Consider the following 14,057-nt stretch of genomic DNA (forward strand, 5'->3'; position numbering starts at 1 on the left):
AATTCAGACTAATGCAACAATTTTAGAAATCCAAATATAGCACCACATAATGAGATGAGAATTATCTGACATTATAGACTATGGCTACGTTTATATATTTTCCTCCATCAGCCTCATGAGATATTTTGTGTTAAGTTGAAAGCTGGCACAGCTAGAATCAATGGGAGAGTAACATGCACTCCTGCACAGTACAAAGCAGAAGTCATGGGAAAGCTATGGAATGTGTTATTTTACATCTTGCATAAGAGCACAAGGCAGATTAGGTTCAAGGCATAGACTCTTTAGTAACTTCAATAATATATTTACTAAGAGGAATTCACCTTGAAATGTTGAAGACAGCAGTGAAGTTCCTCCTATCTCAGTCAGTTTGACATCCACAGGCTGTCTGCAAACACAAGAATGAGTGAATTTAAACAGCACAAAACATAAAGCCTGAAACATGCTTCTGCGACTGCGTCTTTTCACGCCGCTGTGGCGCAAGACTCGTTGTCATTCATGCTTCCCCAACCGTTGCGCGTCTTACAAAGCAATTCCGCACCAGAACACTAGGCAGAGTAATGCTTTTTGTCGAAGACGACCTGAGAGACGCCTTCTTTCTTCTTCATCGATTGTTTATTTACATAGCTACTGCGGCTCCTTGTAGCCTTTTTCAGGCGGACAAATACGCCAGTCAGTGACGGGTTATACAAGTGGACATACTTTCGGATCTCTTCTGCCAAACGCTCTTCTATTTGGTCTATATTCATTCTTCTATATCTCCCGTTGTTTCTGCCTGTATTATGGGGCATGAAACCGGAAATGCAGCTCCAGAAGGGATGTAGAGCAGACCAATCACAGCCTTGCGGGCTGAGTGAGCTTGCGGAGCTTTGCCGTAAATTTTAGAAAAGGGGGTCGACACCCGTCAGCACGTAAGGAGGGATACATAAGCACGTAAGGGACCCGGAAGGGCTCTTGCGCTTACGGGCCCGTGAAAACGCAGAAGCATGTTTCAGGCTTAAGTGGAGAAGCAGCAGACCACAGCCTACCTACACTCACAATGAAGGGTTAATGGCCCTTCACATCTGCACGTGTGTTTTCACTTATTCTGGCAGAGTACACTTGGATCAGGTTGAGAACAGGTGGACAGAGCAACGAAAAAAGATTTTGTGATGTCACCAGACTCCAACAGATATTTTGAAGTAAGAAAATCACAGAAGCTACTGTAAGATGAACGAAGGCTGTGGTCTACTCAGTAGGGCGTGACTGTGAGCTGGCATGTTACCTTGAAGCTGAACCAGCTAAAAGAGGTAAGTTGTTTTGTGCACAGAGTGTTGCTTATTGTAATATGTCAAAATGTCCTTCAGCCCAGGATTGTTCAACTTGTTGCACCCTAACTGGTGGTGACATGGATGTACAGGCCAGGGCCTTTAAGAGAACAACTGACTGAAAAAAAATGTATTTCAGTTGTGCCAGTGAGCTAACACACACAACAGCAGAATTTAACCACTGCAACCATCATTAATGTTACTGAATACACCTCATCTTTTTCTGCTATGACATATCAAAATGTCTGCTGTGAAAACCGCCTATAGCTGTGTCTCAAATGGGAAGACATGTTCTAAACAACCTACAGGTACTGACTCCTTCTTGGGCAGCCTAGACCACAACGGCCAACCTGAAATTAAACTGGTCAAATTGTGATCAGCGTCACCAGCTCGTCCCACACTTCCTGCTGTTGCCAAGCAACAGAGCTGAACTTGGACGCGCCAAAATGTCTTCAATCGGTCTTCAAACGTAACCTCTGAAGAATGCAGCGCCTGAATTGAGGCACAGCTTATAGTTTGGTGAAGGTTGAGGTGAGGTACCTCGGATAATGCTAACGCAGTGGTTTTGGTCATACTTTGCGTAAAACCAACTGTAAGAACCAGTTCTGCTCCCAATTATATGCAATACAATGACTCATGTGCAATCCATTCACTGTAAATTCTCACACTGAGTGTACATATTTTTTGTATATACTAGTTTTTATTTCATTCATATTTTCTATATGTCCGTATTATTATCCTTACACTAAGGCATTGCATGACTATTATATTTACTAACTGATTCAATATGTTGTATCTTGCTGCTGTAACACTGCAAATTCCCCCACTGTGGGTCAGATAAAGGATTACCTTATCTTATCTCACCATCCACAGGGCCATCATCTGTTGTCAATAACACGATCAAACACTGACGCTGACCTTTATTTTCACACCAATTAGAATTGTAAATCAGGCATCAACAAACATCAAACTTCACCAACGTTCACAAAGAAAAAGAGGTCGCAGTTCTGCATAATTAATGGCCTTGTCCTGCACCGTTCGGGTTAGGTATAGAAGTGGGTGGAAGCTAATGGTCGGGGGGTGCTGCTGATACCCCTATTACACTGGCAGGGATCTTACCGCTGTGATAGATAATATTGAAGTGACAAAAGCAACACAGATCATATTTAATCACATTATTTTGCTGACATGACCCAGATATCCACGCGTCATCCGCAGGTTGCTATGGCAGCACGCTGCCAGCTGATTGATACACCTGTGGCAGGTTTGACTTAGCTTGGCAGTTAGCATTCACTATTTAGCATAGCAAGTTAGTTAACAAACTATTTAACTAATGCTAATGCTACTGTGCCCTTTCCGGTGTTAAAGTTTTACTCATATCACATCTAAGCTGTCAAAGATAAATTAGCGGGTCGTCTGGAAACACTCACCGCTTCTCAGACGACATGTCCGGGCTCTGCTGAGGCTCCTCCTCCGTGTAGCGTCCACCTGGAGCTCGTTGGTCCGCAGCTGGCACACACGCACGGTAACTTTTCACCGCATTGCGACAGTTTGTGACACTTAATTGCGCTTTGGGACATGACGCATTGTGTTTTCCAAAACAAAGATTTTTGTTTTGTGATTCAAATCAGAAATTTCCCCTCGGGACATAAAGTATCTATCCATCTATATATTTATATATCTATCTATCTATCTATATATTTATATTTTACACGTAAGATGCCAATCTGGAATTTATCTGCTTAAATACTCTTAAAGAGATTTTTCAGTTTGCAGCATTTGAGGCGTTTTTATGAAAAGAGTTATCTTATCTGAATTTGCCTGAAAAAATTGATGAGCTGCTTTTATGAAATGACATTTATGGCAAGAAAAGAATTTGGGGAATCTGAAAATGTCTTTGAAAGAGCAGGACTTACAGGAGCATTCAAAATACGATTAGTATTCATCACTAAGATGGTAAATTAACTTTATATATATATCACTTTTCCCAGTCTTATTAATCACTCATAGCACAACAAGTTGCATTAATCCAAACTGCATCATTATGCAGATATTTGTTCTCTCTGACATCAGTCATACACTGGTGGAACAGCTGTCGTTGACAATTTGGGACTCAGCATCTTGCCCAAGGACGCATCAGAATGCGGTCTGCAGCAGCAGGGGTTTGAACCACCAACCTTCTGGGCCAATCTCCTGAGCCAAAGCCACCCTGAGGAAGATGTTGAGCCGTGTGACTTGTGTGTATTCATCACTGCGAAAGTGTAAAATGCAACAACATGAGAAGCCCAAACTGTGGCTAGTGTGCCGACAGACAGAAAATATAATCAGCTACTCCACTGACAGCACCACAGCAGGGTCGGCTCAGTGTTTCCCAGCTCAACGTTGTGTCAGAACGGACAGAGTATGCACACAGCACGTTTCTGATTTAAAGGATGTCCTCCCTTGTGCACCCGAGAAAAATAATCTTGAATGGCCATGCTACATTTGTTGCCTTTTTCCTGCCATGAAGAGGTTATCACAGCCTCTCTTATTCCATTCTGAAATTAAATCAAGAATATGAGCGGAGACGGTGTAAAGTAGGCCACTGCCTTCAAAAGAGCTTCAGTTGCGGCTGTGCTGTGGGAGGACACTATTTTGATTACTGTCAAGTCCTAGTAATAGCAAAAACTGCGTCTTACATAATCACCCTCACAATAAATGTTTCCAACGTCATCTAGAGCAGTGGTTCTCAAATGGGAGTACTTTCAGGTCAATAAATATATTTAAAATATGCATCCATTCAAAAATCCTTTAAAAATTGTTATTTAATAAATATTCAATCAAATATAAGTGTAAGTTCATCAACTGAATTTGATATTCAGTAACTATTCAATCTCATTATCCTAAATGCCCTGAGTCTCCCCCATACCGATGGTTTGACCCAACCTGGCACACGCCACCTGTCATCACTGCCGCCTTGAAAACCCAAACATTGGAGTCGTGGTTGAAGCGTCGCAGCAATGCCGCTGAAAACACGGAGGGACAAGTGCCAAAGAAGGCAAAACCAGAGCCGGCAAAATTCCGTCAATATTCAGAAGAATATGTTTTAATGGGATTTACGTCCACGAGTTGCCAGCCACCCAAGGCTTTGTGTTTTTTCTGTGCGGACAGATTGGCCAACAGTGGCATGAAGCCAGCACATCTTCAACGGCATCTCAAGACCAAACATGCAAGTCACGTTGGTAAGCCACCTGAGTTTTTTAAGAGGAGACTTTGTGAATTCAGGTCATCTCAAGAGACGATGCGGAAAGCCTCCACGACATCAGCCAAAGCCCTAGAGGCCTCTTATGCGGTGTCTTTGCTCATCGCTAAAGCAAAGAAACCGTTCTCTATAGCCGAAGACCTGCTCCTCTCAGCAGCTGTCGTGCTGGCTGAGACCATGCTGGACTTAAACGCAGCACAGAAATTAAAGACTGTGACTTTGTAAAATGACTCTGTGTGCCGCAGAGTAGATAGAATGGGAACAGACACTGTCGAGCAAGTTGTGGGAAAACTTAGCGACCCTTTGTCACTCCAGCTGGATGAATCCACAGATGTCAGTGGAAATGCACAACTTGTTGCTTTTGTGAGGTACATCGATACTGACGACATTTATGAGCACATATTATTCTGCAAAACTTTGGAGGGTAGAACAACAGGAGAGGACATTTTTGATGTTGTCAACTCCTTCTTCTGTGAAAACGACATGAGCTGGAAATCCTGCAGCAGCAACTGCAGTGACGCCACAGCATCAATGACGGGCTGCGTGAGAGGACTCATAGCGCGCATTAAAAAAGAAAACCCCGACGTGAAGTGGACTCACTGTGTCATACACAGGGAAGCATTGGCGTCCAAGAAAATGAGCCCTGTGTTACATGACCTTTTGAACGACAGCATCAAAGTGATCAGCTTCATAAAGTCAAGGCCACGTAATGCACGCATGTGAAAACATGGGAGCTGAACACACACAACTGCTGCTGCACACAGAAGTGCACTGGCTCTCTCTCGAGGGAGAATACTCAACCGGCTGTTGGAATTACGATCTGAAGTACACACCTTTCTGATTGAGCACAGATCTCCCTATGCCACCTTGTTCCAGGACACAGACTGGCTTGGAAAGCTGTGCTATCTGGCGGATATATTCAGCAAACTGGACGAACTGAATATGTCTCTGCAGGGCAAGGACTCCAGCATTTTCAACCTGTATGATAAGGTGGGTGGCTTCCTGAAGAAAGCAGAGCTGTGGAGAAGGGCCTCTGCACAGGGGGATTTCACCTGCTTTCCACAGGTGGATAATTGGATAACGATGTGGACAGAGCTCCAGTCAAGTCGGTCATAATGGGCCATTTGACCAATTTGATTCAAGATTTTCATTCCTACTTTCCTGACATGGAGGAGAAATCTGCACAGCTGGATTGGGTGAGAAACCCATTTCTCTTGTCCGAAGCAAACGGAAGCAAGCTACCGGTCACTTATCAGGAAAAACTCCTGGAAGTGTCATCTGACCGTGACCTCCAGATGAAGTTTGCCACATCCACACTTACACAGTTTTGGGTGTGTGTGAAGCAGGAGCACCCTGACCTTGGACAGAAAGCTTTGGAGCAGCTACTACCCTTCAACATATTTATGTGAGGCCTCCTTCTCTGCAATGACTTATCAAAACAAAGCAAAGAAACAGACTGTGCCTGGAGAAGAGCTTGATCACAGCAGTTGCTTCCCTGCCACCAAGACTGACAAAGATCCTCAGTGAAGCACAAGCACACGGTTCTCACTATGTTCAGTTTGAGAACATATCTTTGTTATGATCCCGAAAGAGGGCACTTTAAGTTGATAATTCTTTGTATGTGCAAAAATCTCTATTTATAATTGAGATAATTATTTATTTTTTAATATGTCTTTGGTTATTTTGATATCTTTTTATTTCCAAATTGTTCAAGAGTGACCACTACAAAGGACAAATGTTATGCACTTTGATGAAGTTGTAATTTGAAAGTTTCTAGTTACAAAGTTTAATAAATCAGACACTAACGGCACAGCACTGTGTTTTACATCTTTTTTTCAACCAAAGATGCTTTGCGCTGGTTAGGGGGTACTCGGGTGAGTTTTCTTTTCAAAGGGGGTACATCACTGAAAAAAAGGTTGAGAACCTGTGCTTTAGATCATAGACAAGTTTTGAACCTCTGATAAACTGATCTTTAAAAAAACAACAGTTGACATTTATAAGGGTTTATTCTTTGTGATTTCCTAATGTGATCGCTTAGATCAAAGAAAAGTCTTTGCATATTAGAAAAGCCTTTGATTGATTAGGCAGGTAGTCGCCACCTCTTAGCTTAGTATGCAGTATATTCCATTAATACTATTTGATGTTGGTTGGAATCCACCAATACACTCACTACAATGGCTAAACAAATAATGGATTTAAACAACAAGAAAAGACCTGATGACGTCAAACTTCTTCATATGCCAGCATTAACCAATGCTTTCTACATACTGGACAAACTGGGCTCTGGGAGTTTTGGAGTAGTGCATCAGTGCTTAAAAATGGACACTAAGGAGATTGTGGCTCTGAAGATTGTCTCGAAAGCAGATGGCCAAAAGGAACTGGATATTCTGGAAGCACTCCGGGAGATCGGTCAAGACAAGAACAACTTTGTCAAGTTCAATGGGCATCACACACACTGTGACAAAATTCTTCTGGAATTTGAAAAGCTGGATAAGACTTTGTTTGATTGGCTTGGAATGTCCGGGGGCAAGGGGCGGCCTCTGTCTGAGATTCAAGCCATCACAAAGCAGCTGTTGGTGTCTCTGACTGCCCTGAAGAGCCTAAATCTGGTACATGCTGACATCAAGCCAAACAACATAATGTTGGTGGATGAACAGCGACAGCCCTCAAAGGTGAAGCTGATTGATTTTGGCATGGCTACTCGGGTCTCCGAATTGGAAACTGGACGTAATTGCCAGATTATTGGTTTCAGGGCCCCTGAAGTCATGCTGGGACTTCCCCTGAATGAGGCCATGGATATGTGGGCTCTTGGTTGCATTGTGGCATACCTGTACCTTGGCACATGTCTGTATAAACTAGGGACTTGCAAATATCAGGCCATGAAGAACTTGGTACAGATAAATGGTCAGCCCAATGACAACCTGCTGAATTCTGGAAGGTACACCAATGTGTTTTTTACAAAGACAAAATATATAAAAAAAGAACTGTGGAGCCTGAAGGAGCATTGCTGCTGCAAGGAGTGTGCAGTACCAGGAAGGAAAAACACAAAGTCCTCGCAGAGCAGCAAGGGGAGCCCAGCATCCTCTACGATTCAGAAGCCCGCGCAGTTTGTCAGTCTTGATGACATTGTGGTGACTCGCCCAGGTGCGGCTAAAAATGAGGACACGCAGGCCTTTTTAAGCCTCCTGAAAAAGATGTTGCATCTCGATGCAAAAAAAAGAATCGACCCCAGCGAAGCTCTGCAACATCCATTCATGACCATGAAGCACTTTCCTAGTGAGTGTGTCTCCAATCCCGACATGCCATCGGCCCCTAGGAGAGAACGAGTTCGCCGATTGGCAGGATGCAACTCAAAGGTCAATAAAACTTGTGTAGTAGGGGTGAAAGAAAGATACGACTCATCTCCCAACACAAGTAAGGCTGAGGCATCACCTGAAAGGGCAAGAGGTGGTCGTGGTGAGAAAATCTCTTCCACTGACAAACGAGCCAAAGGTGATGCTGAAATTAGCTCCCAAAAGAAGATTATGAAGAACTTTCCCAGTGAGTGTGTCTCCAATCCTGACATGCCATCGGCCCCTAGGAGAGGACGAGTTCGCCCATCGGCAGGATGCAACTCAAAGGTCAAGAAAACTTGTGTAGTAGGAGTGAAAGAAGGTAACGACTCATCTCCCAACACAAGTAAGGCTGAGGCATCACCTGAAAGGGCAAGAGGTGGTCGTGGAGAGAAAATCTCTTGCACTAAAAAACTAACCAAAGGTGATGCTGGAATTAGCCCCCGAAGGAAGATTATGAAGAAGGCTCCCAGTGAGTGTGTCTCCAGTCCCGACATGCCATCGGCCCCTAGGAGAAGACGAGTTCGCCCAAAGAAGATCATGAAGAAAGTTCTCACATTTTTTAAAGGCCTGTTACCTTGTAGCAATGTGGATGTTGCCCATTAGACTCATGTCTGACCTTGAGGATGTGAAGAATAAAAAATATAAAAATAAACACAGAGCCCACAGTGAATCAAAATGTGTTACTGTCAACAGATACTGGATAAATTGATTCCCAATGTTCACGATAATCAATGACAATGTTTTCATATCTCGGTAGATCCCAAGTGAAACATTTCAGAATTTTATATCAGTGACAGAATTGTTTCCGATGTTTTGAAATTTGTCATCATGTCACCATCTTTCAGTGAGTTTCTCACTCATGGAGCAATCAAACTTTTACTAATATATAAAAGGGCATCCCTATACTCTCAAGATGAAGTACAGAAATCCACACATTTTATCTTGATAACCGCATATTGTTTTTTTACAGTAGCAATAGTTAGAACCCTACAGACAGCTTTAGTTTGTCACGATACATCATGAGTGAAGTGAGGTCACCTGGCAGGTACTGTAGGTACTGGAGTGTATTTAAAATGGGCCTGAATGGAGCCATCCCTGCCTGGCCCTGACTTGAACACTACTCTACACTCTCAATTAATTTAACTTGAGAATATTGTTATTAGTTTTTGGTGAAATATCAGCAGGAACAGGTTGAGGGGATGAGGAGACACACAAAGGAATTTGATGCTTTTATATTTGTAAAATGGCAAGAATCACAACACATACAGCACAAGTTTACATATTAAATTATTTATTATAATTATTTAAAGCAACACCATTCCACTACATATTCTTATATATTTAGATATTCATATATATATATATACATATATTTCTGCTGTTTTTATACATATATACATTTGATATTTTTTTGTACTATCCAATCCCTTTACTGGCTATACTAGCCCCATGCAAAGACTTTACCACTACATATTCTTATATTTAGATATTTATATATTTTTTTTTCTGCTGTTTTTATATATACATTTGATATTTTACTGTACTATCCACTCCAGCAGCACAAGAACACTTTCCTACTGGACACTGACACAATCACATCATTGCATTCCATTCCTGTATCTCTAAATTTGTTCTCCGTATTTGATTTATGTATGTATGTCAGTGATGTGTTAAGTGTACAAGCTACTGGATGATTTGAATTTCCCACGGGATTAATAAAGTATCCATCTATCTATCTATCTATACAACTTTAGCAACAGCGCCCTCTGCAGTCACACGATATGATTGTTGTGCTCCGTGTCTGAGCGATTGTTTTTCCATGTAGACAAAAAACAATGTCTATCAATGTGTTGAGTGGAGCTCTGACTGTGTACGCTCACCCATGATCCCCGGCTTCCTGAACCAGAAGCGCTGCCGTTCAATTCCATTGTCAATATTTAAAAAAAATTACACACTGAATATTGCAGATAAAAGCTGCTTTTAGTAACTTCTCACTTGCTTCAGCCAATCTACAGCTCAGCATTACTCTTGAACTTGCTGGGACGGATTCTGGCCATTTAAGCTACGACTATCAGTCAGTTACAGTCATCTGACTGAAGGTCAAAACCTACTCACCAAAGTAAGAGCACGGACAGGCATCTGGGGTGAGGAGTGGGAATGAAATTGGCCCCATTTTATCTCCCGATTCCAAGTCAGTGTACCATCAATCTAATTTTCAGGCGGCTATTTTAAGGTTAAAAAGTTGGATCGTCAATGGCTTTACTAGATTTGACAAACTAAAGGTCTTATGATGCTGATATTAATCTGATGACCTTATTTTGCTTCTCTTAGGGACACAGAAGGATGTGTTTGCAAAGAGATTGGTTATAATGTTCAGCTGTTAATGAAGTGTGAAGAGGACTCGAGTGAATCTCCTCCGGCTTTGAACTGGCCTGATGCAGGAGTGGGTGTCACCTGCACAATAGGACATTAGAGGTGAATTCAGATTCAATTGAAGAGGAACAATTCAGCAGACAATGAATGGCGCTGTTTGTGCCGTTTGCAGACACACACACACGCAAAAACACACACACAAACACACACAGAGAACAAGTCACGGACAGAGGATGGGAGGGGAGAAGGATTTAAGTCTGTGAAAGCTGCAGCGTCATACGCTCTAGAGCATAACTGCTATATAGCAGGGCTGATCATTCCCACAGCAGCCCCAAGTGCCTGTAGGTTGAATACAATAAGATTAGGAAAGAGAATTGTTGACAATGTGTGCGAAGAACAAATCAGATTGATGTTATAAATGTTTTCTTCAAAATATTGTGTATTGGGTAACGATAAACTACTGAATTGAGAGAAAACATTACATATATCATACAGGCTGGTTTGATGGATGCAAGGAATTATGTCTTTAGACAAAATATCTCGACTCTGAAAAACAGACTCACAAACTGGACTTTGTTTTGCATTCATGTCAAAAGTCTCCGTACCCCAAAAAGGAAAATACACAATATAACAACATGTGTTAAATTTTCAACATAGCGTAGCTTTAGGGGAATGAATTCAAGACAACTCACGTCTGCTTTCGTGTAATTATTTTCAGAGATTGATTAATTTCTCTTGACTTGTATAATTCTGAGCATAATCTGAGGCTGGGGGATCTGGAATCTGTTATATAATCTCGACTCCTCACAGTTTTCAGACATGCTTAAAGGTAGACGGACAAGATGGAAACAAGTCTGTGGACACACAGCATAACCGCAGGTTTTTAAAGAAGTGCAGGCTAAAGTCAGAAGTGACAATATGTCAATGTGTCGTCTCCGTTTCAGTGGTCGGACGTCAGATCATCAGCTCGATAATTAGGGCCCGGGGAAGCAAGAGTGCAGGGTAAGTGAGTGAGTGGGGGAGCTAGAGTCACGCTATCAGACATCAGCCCCAAACCATTAATAAAAGTTGTCATTCTAATTAGTGGGTACGAGGTGATATATACACAGACTCAAGCAAGCACAAGTACACAGACAAGCACATGCACACATAGCCAGTCATCAGATTTGGCGCTCAAAACATGCACGGCCGTTCTCCTGCTCACAAAGTCTCAGTAAGACTTGTCACTCAAACGTGAGACGATAAAACAGAGACACTTTCGGGGTGAGTGAAAGGGGGATGGAGAAAAAAAGGAAGAAAGAGTTCAATTAGTTCAAAGGAGGAATTGAGGGGAAATTAGATAGAGAGATCAGGAATACGCTGAACAAAAGAGCGACACAGGAGAACTAATCCCCGGGAATACCTCTGGATCTAGTTAATGTCAGACCTTGATGCATGTGCATGTGCTTGCCCAGAGTGCATGTGCTCGGAGATGGAACGAGTGGACGGAGGGTTTCCAAAGCCTCCCACCTCAGCTAACCCCAGCAGCATTAATTATACACAACCCCTCTCCATCCAGCAGCACAAAGAGATGCACGCTCTTAAGAGGTCTTAAGAGCCGCTGGATGATTTATATATATATATATATATATATATATATATATGTGTGAGCTGATTGGTGCGGCTCCTCCGTGATAAAGATGGCTCCATGGAGCGAATGAAGATCACTTGGGGATATACTGTAGTTTGTACATCCTTTCACCGGTGATTGTGCTAATGGACACAGGAGATGTCCGCCTCGCTGAGCTCCATGTGTATTGATCAGTGATTTGCCTGTGCAATGCTGCCGGCTTTATCCTAATGGCTCAGAAATGCGAACTGCGGAGTGCGGTTTCAAGTTCACGTGCAGAAAAGCTGCGTGGCCTCGAGAGTGGCGTGTGTTTTCTAAAATCCAGGACGATCGCCGTGATATGAAAAAGGACTCTCTCCCAGGCTTCAGAGAACAACACAAAAAATCTAAGTTTTCTTAAACAGTGATTATGAATCTGTTTGTTGGACCAACACAGCATTTTCAGTATTTATACCCACCTGAGTTTTGTTCTTTATCCATGTTAGCTGTTCACAAAAACCAAAACAATTCTTACCTGTTTTAAAAGCCGCACGTTTAAACGCTCATTTAATCACCTTGAACATTTTCCTCTGTTCACATTTTAGGCAGAGGCTCAAGGTTGGCATCGCAAGTTTGACATACATAATATAATTCTTTTAATAAAGGTGTTCTGGCATGCACATATTGACATGTCAGGCCACTTACATACTGTAGTACATAGGCAGAGATATTCCCATATAAAATGTATACAAAAATGTCACTGTATATGTTCATATTCCATCTCCTTTGTACCGTGAGGGTTGTATAATAAGTTTCCAGATCCACGGTTCGGCTCATACCTTGTTTTTTTGTTTTGTTTTTGGGGAAGGGGGGACTCAGAATGTTCCCACTTGAATGTGCCCTCGGGGGGGGCTGCAGTCTCAGGGTAGTTATCCATCTGGAGCTAATTAAGTGAGCCCGGCTTTTACTGCAGGCCTGATCACTCGGTCGTGATTGGACCAAAATAGTTGCGCAACACGTTCAGTCTGAGAACAATAAAATAGGTGTGATGTGTAATGTTACAAAATATCCAGCTTGTACTTCAAACTCGCTATTCAGTTTTTGGGGACAGTTTAAAATGGGAAATGAGAGCTCGACGCAAGTGAAAACTGACAAACACATGGATACACACACAACCAGGTACTTGGGATTTCAACTAACACACACACACACACACACACAGACATGTACAAACATTGACCATAATTAAATAGGACAAGCACACACACATAGATAAACGCAACACAGCTATGTTTTGCACATTACACCGGCTCAATCACGTTGTCACAAAAACCATGAAATGAAACGTTTTAATATCATTTATGATTACAAAAGGCCCCATTCACACAAGTATATTTAACCGACGCCACCCCCTCAAACAATAATGTTCGCTCAAAACAGAACGCCGTGTTCAGTTCCATAATAGACCTGCTGCTGCTTGAGCACAGTATTCACAACAGTGAGGGAACATCCAGAAATATTTTTTGCAGGCAAATAGCTTAACAAATGAAAGCCATGAAAGATAGATGAGGAAGCCAGCGCTTCATTCATATTTGATAGCTGGGCTTAAGATGCATTACCCAGCCAACACAACAAGCCATAAGCCGACAGTCCCAGAAATAATGAGCTTGAAGGAGCATCTGTGATGGCAGAGGTGTGTGTGTGTATGTGTATGTGTGTATGTGTGTGTGTATGAATAGATTATGCTGGACAGTGGCGCTGAAATGCTGCATTACAGTTTGACAGGCGGGCAGCTGTCGTCTCCTCTGCCTCGTCTTTCTTCTGCTGCGGTACAAGAGTTCAACAAAAGACAGGAAAGAGGTTCAACGTCAAACACATCCGACTCATATTGATGTATAAGTATATATATATGGTAAACTGTATATAGTGCTTTTCCAGCCTTATCTGCCACTCAAAGCAAGCCACTTTCATGCTGCACCTCAATAAGCAGCTCTTTCTATCACACAACATCATAAATGTCAGCACAGCCGTCAATTCGGGGTTCAGGATCTTGCCCAAGGACACCTCAGAATCTAGACCAGGGATCAAACCACCGGCCCTCTGTGTAGTGGAAGACCTCTTACCTCCCATGCTTCTATTCCCATGCGAGCATACACACACCTGTTGAGCAGGTTTCCATTTCCTGTGTGTGTGTGTGTTTGTGTGTGTGTGTGTGT

Source organism: Pleuronectes platessa, chromosome 18 (genome assembly GCF_947347685.1).
Source record: "Pleuronectes platessa chromosome 18, fPlePla1.1, whole genome shotgun sequence".
NCBI classification, from domain to species: Eukaryota; Metazoa; Chordata; class Actinopteri; order Pleuronectiformes; family Pleuronectidae; genus Pleuronectes; species Pleuronectes platessa.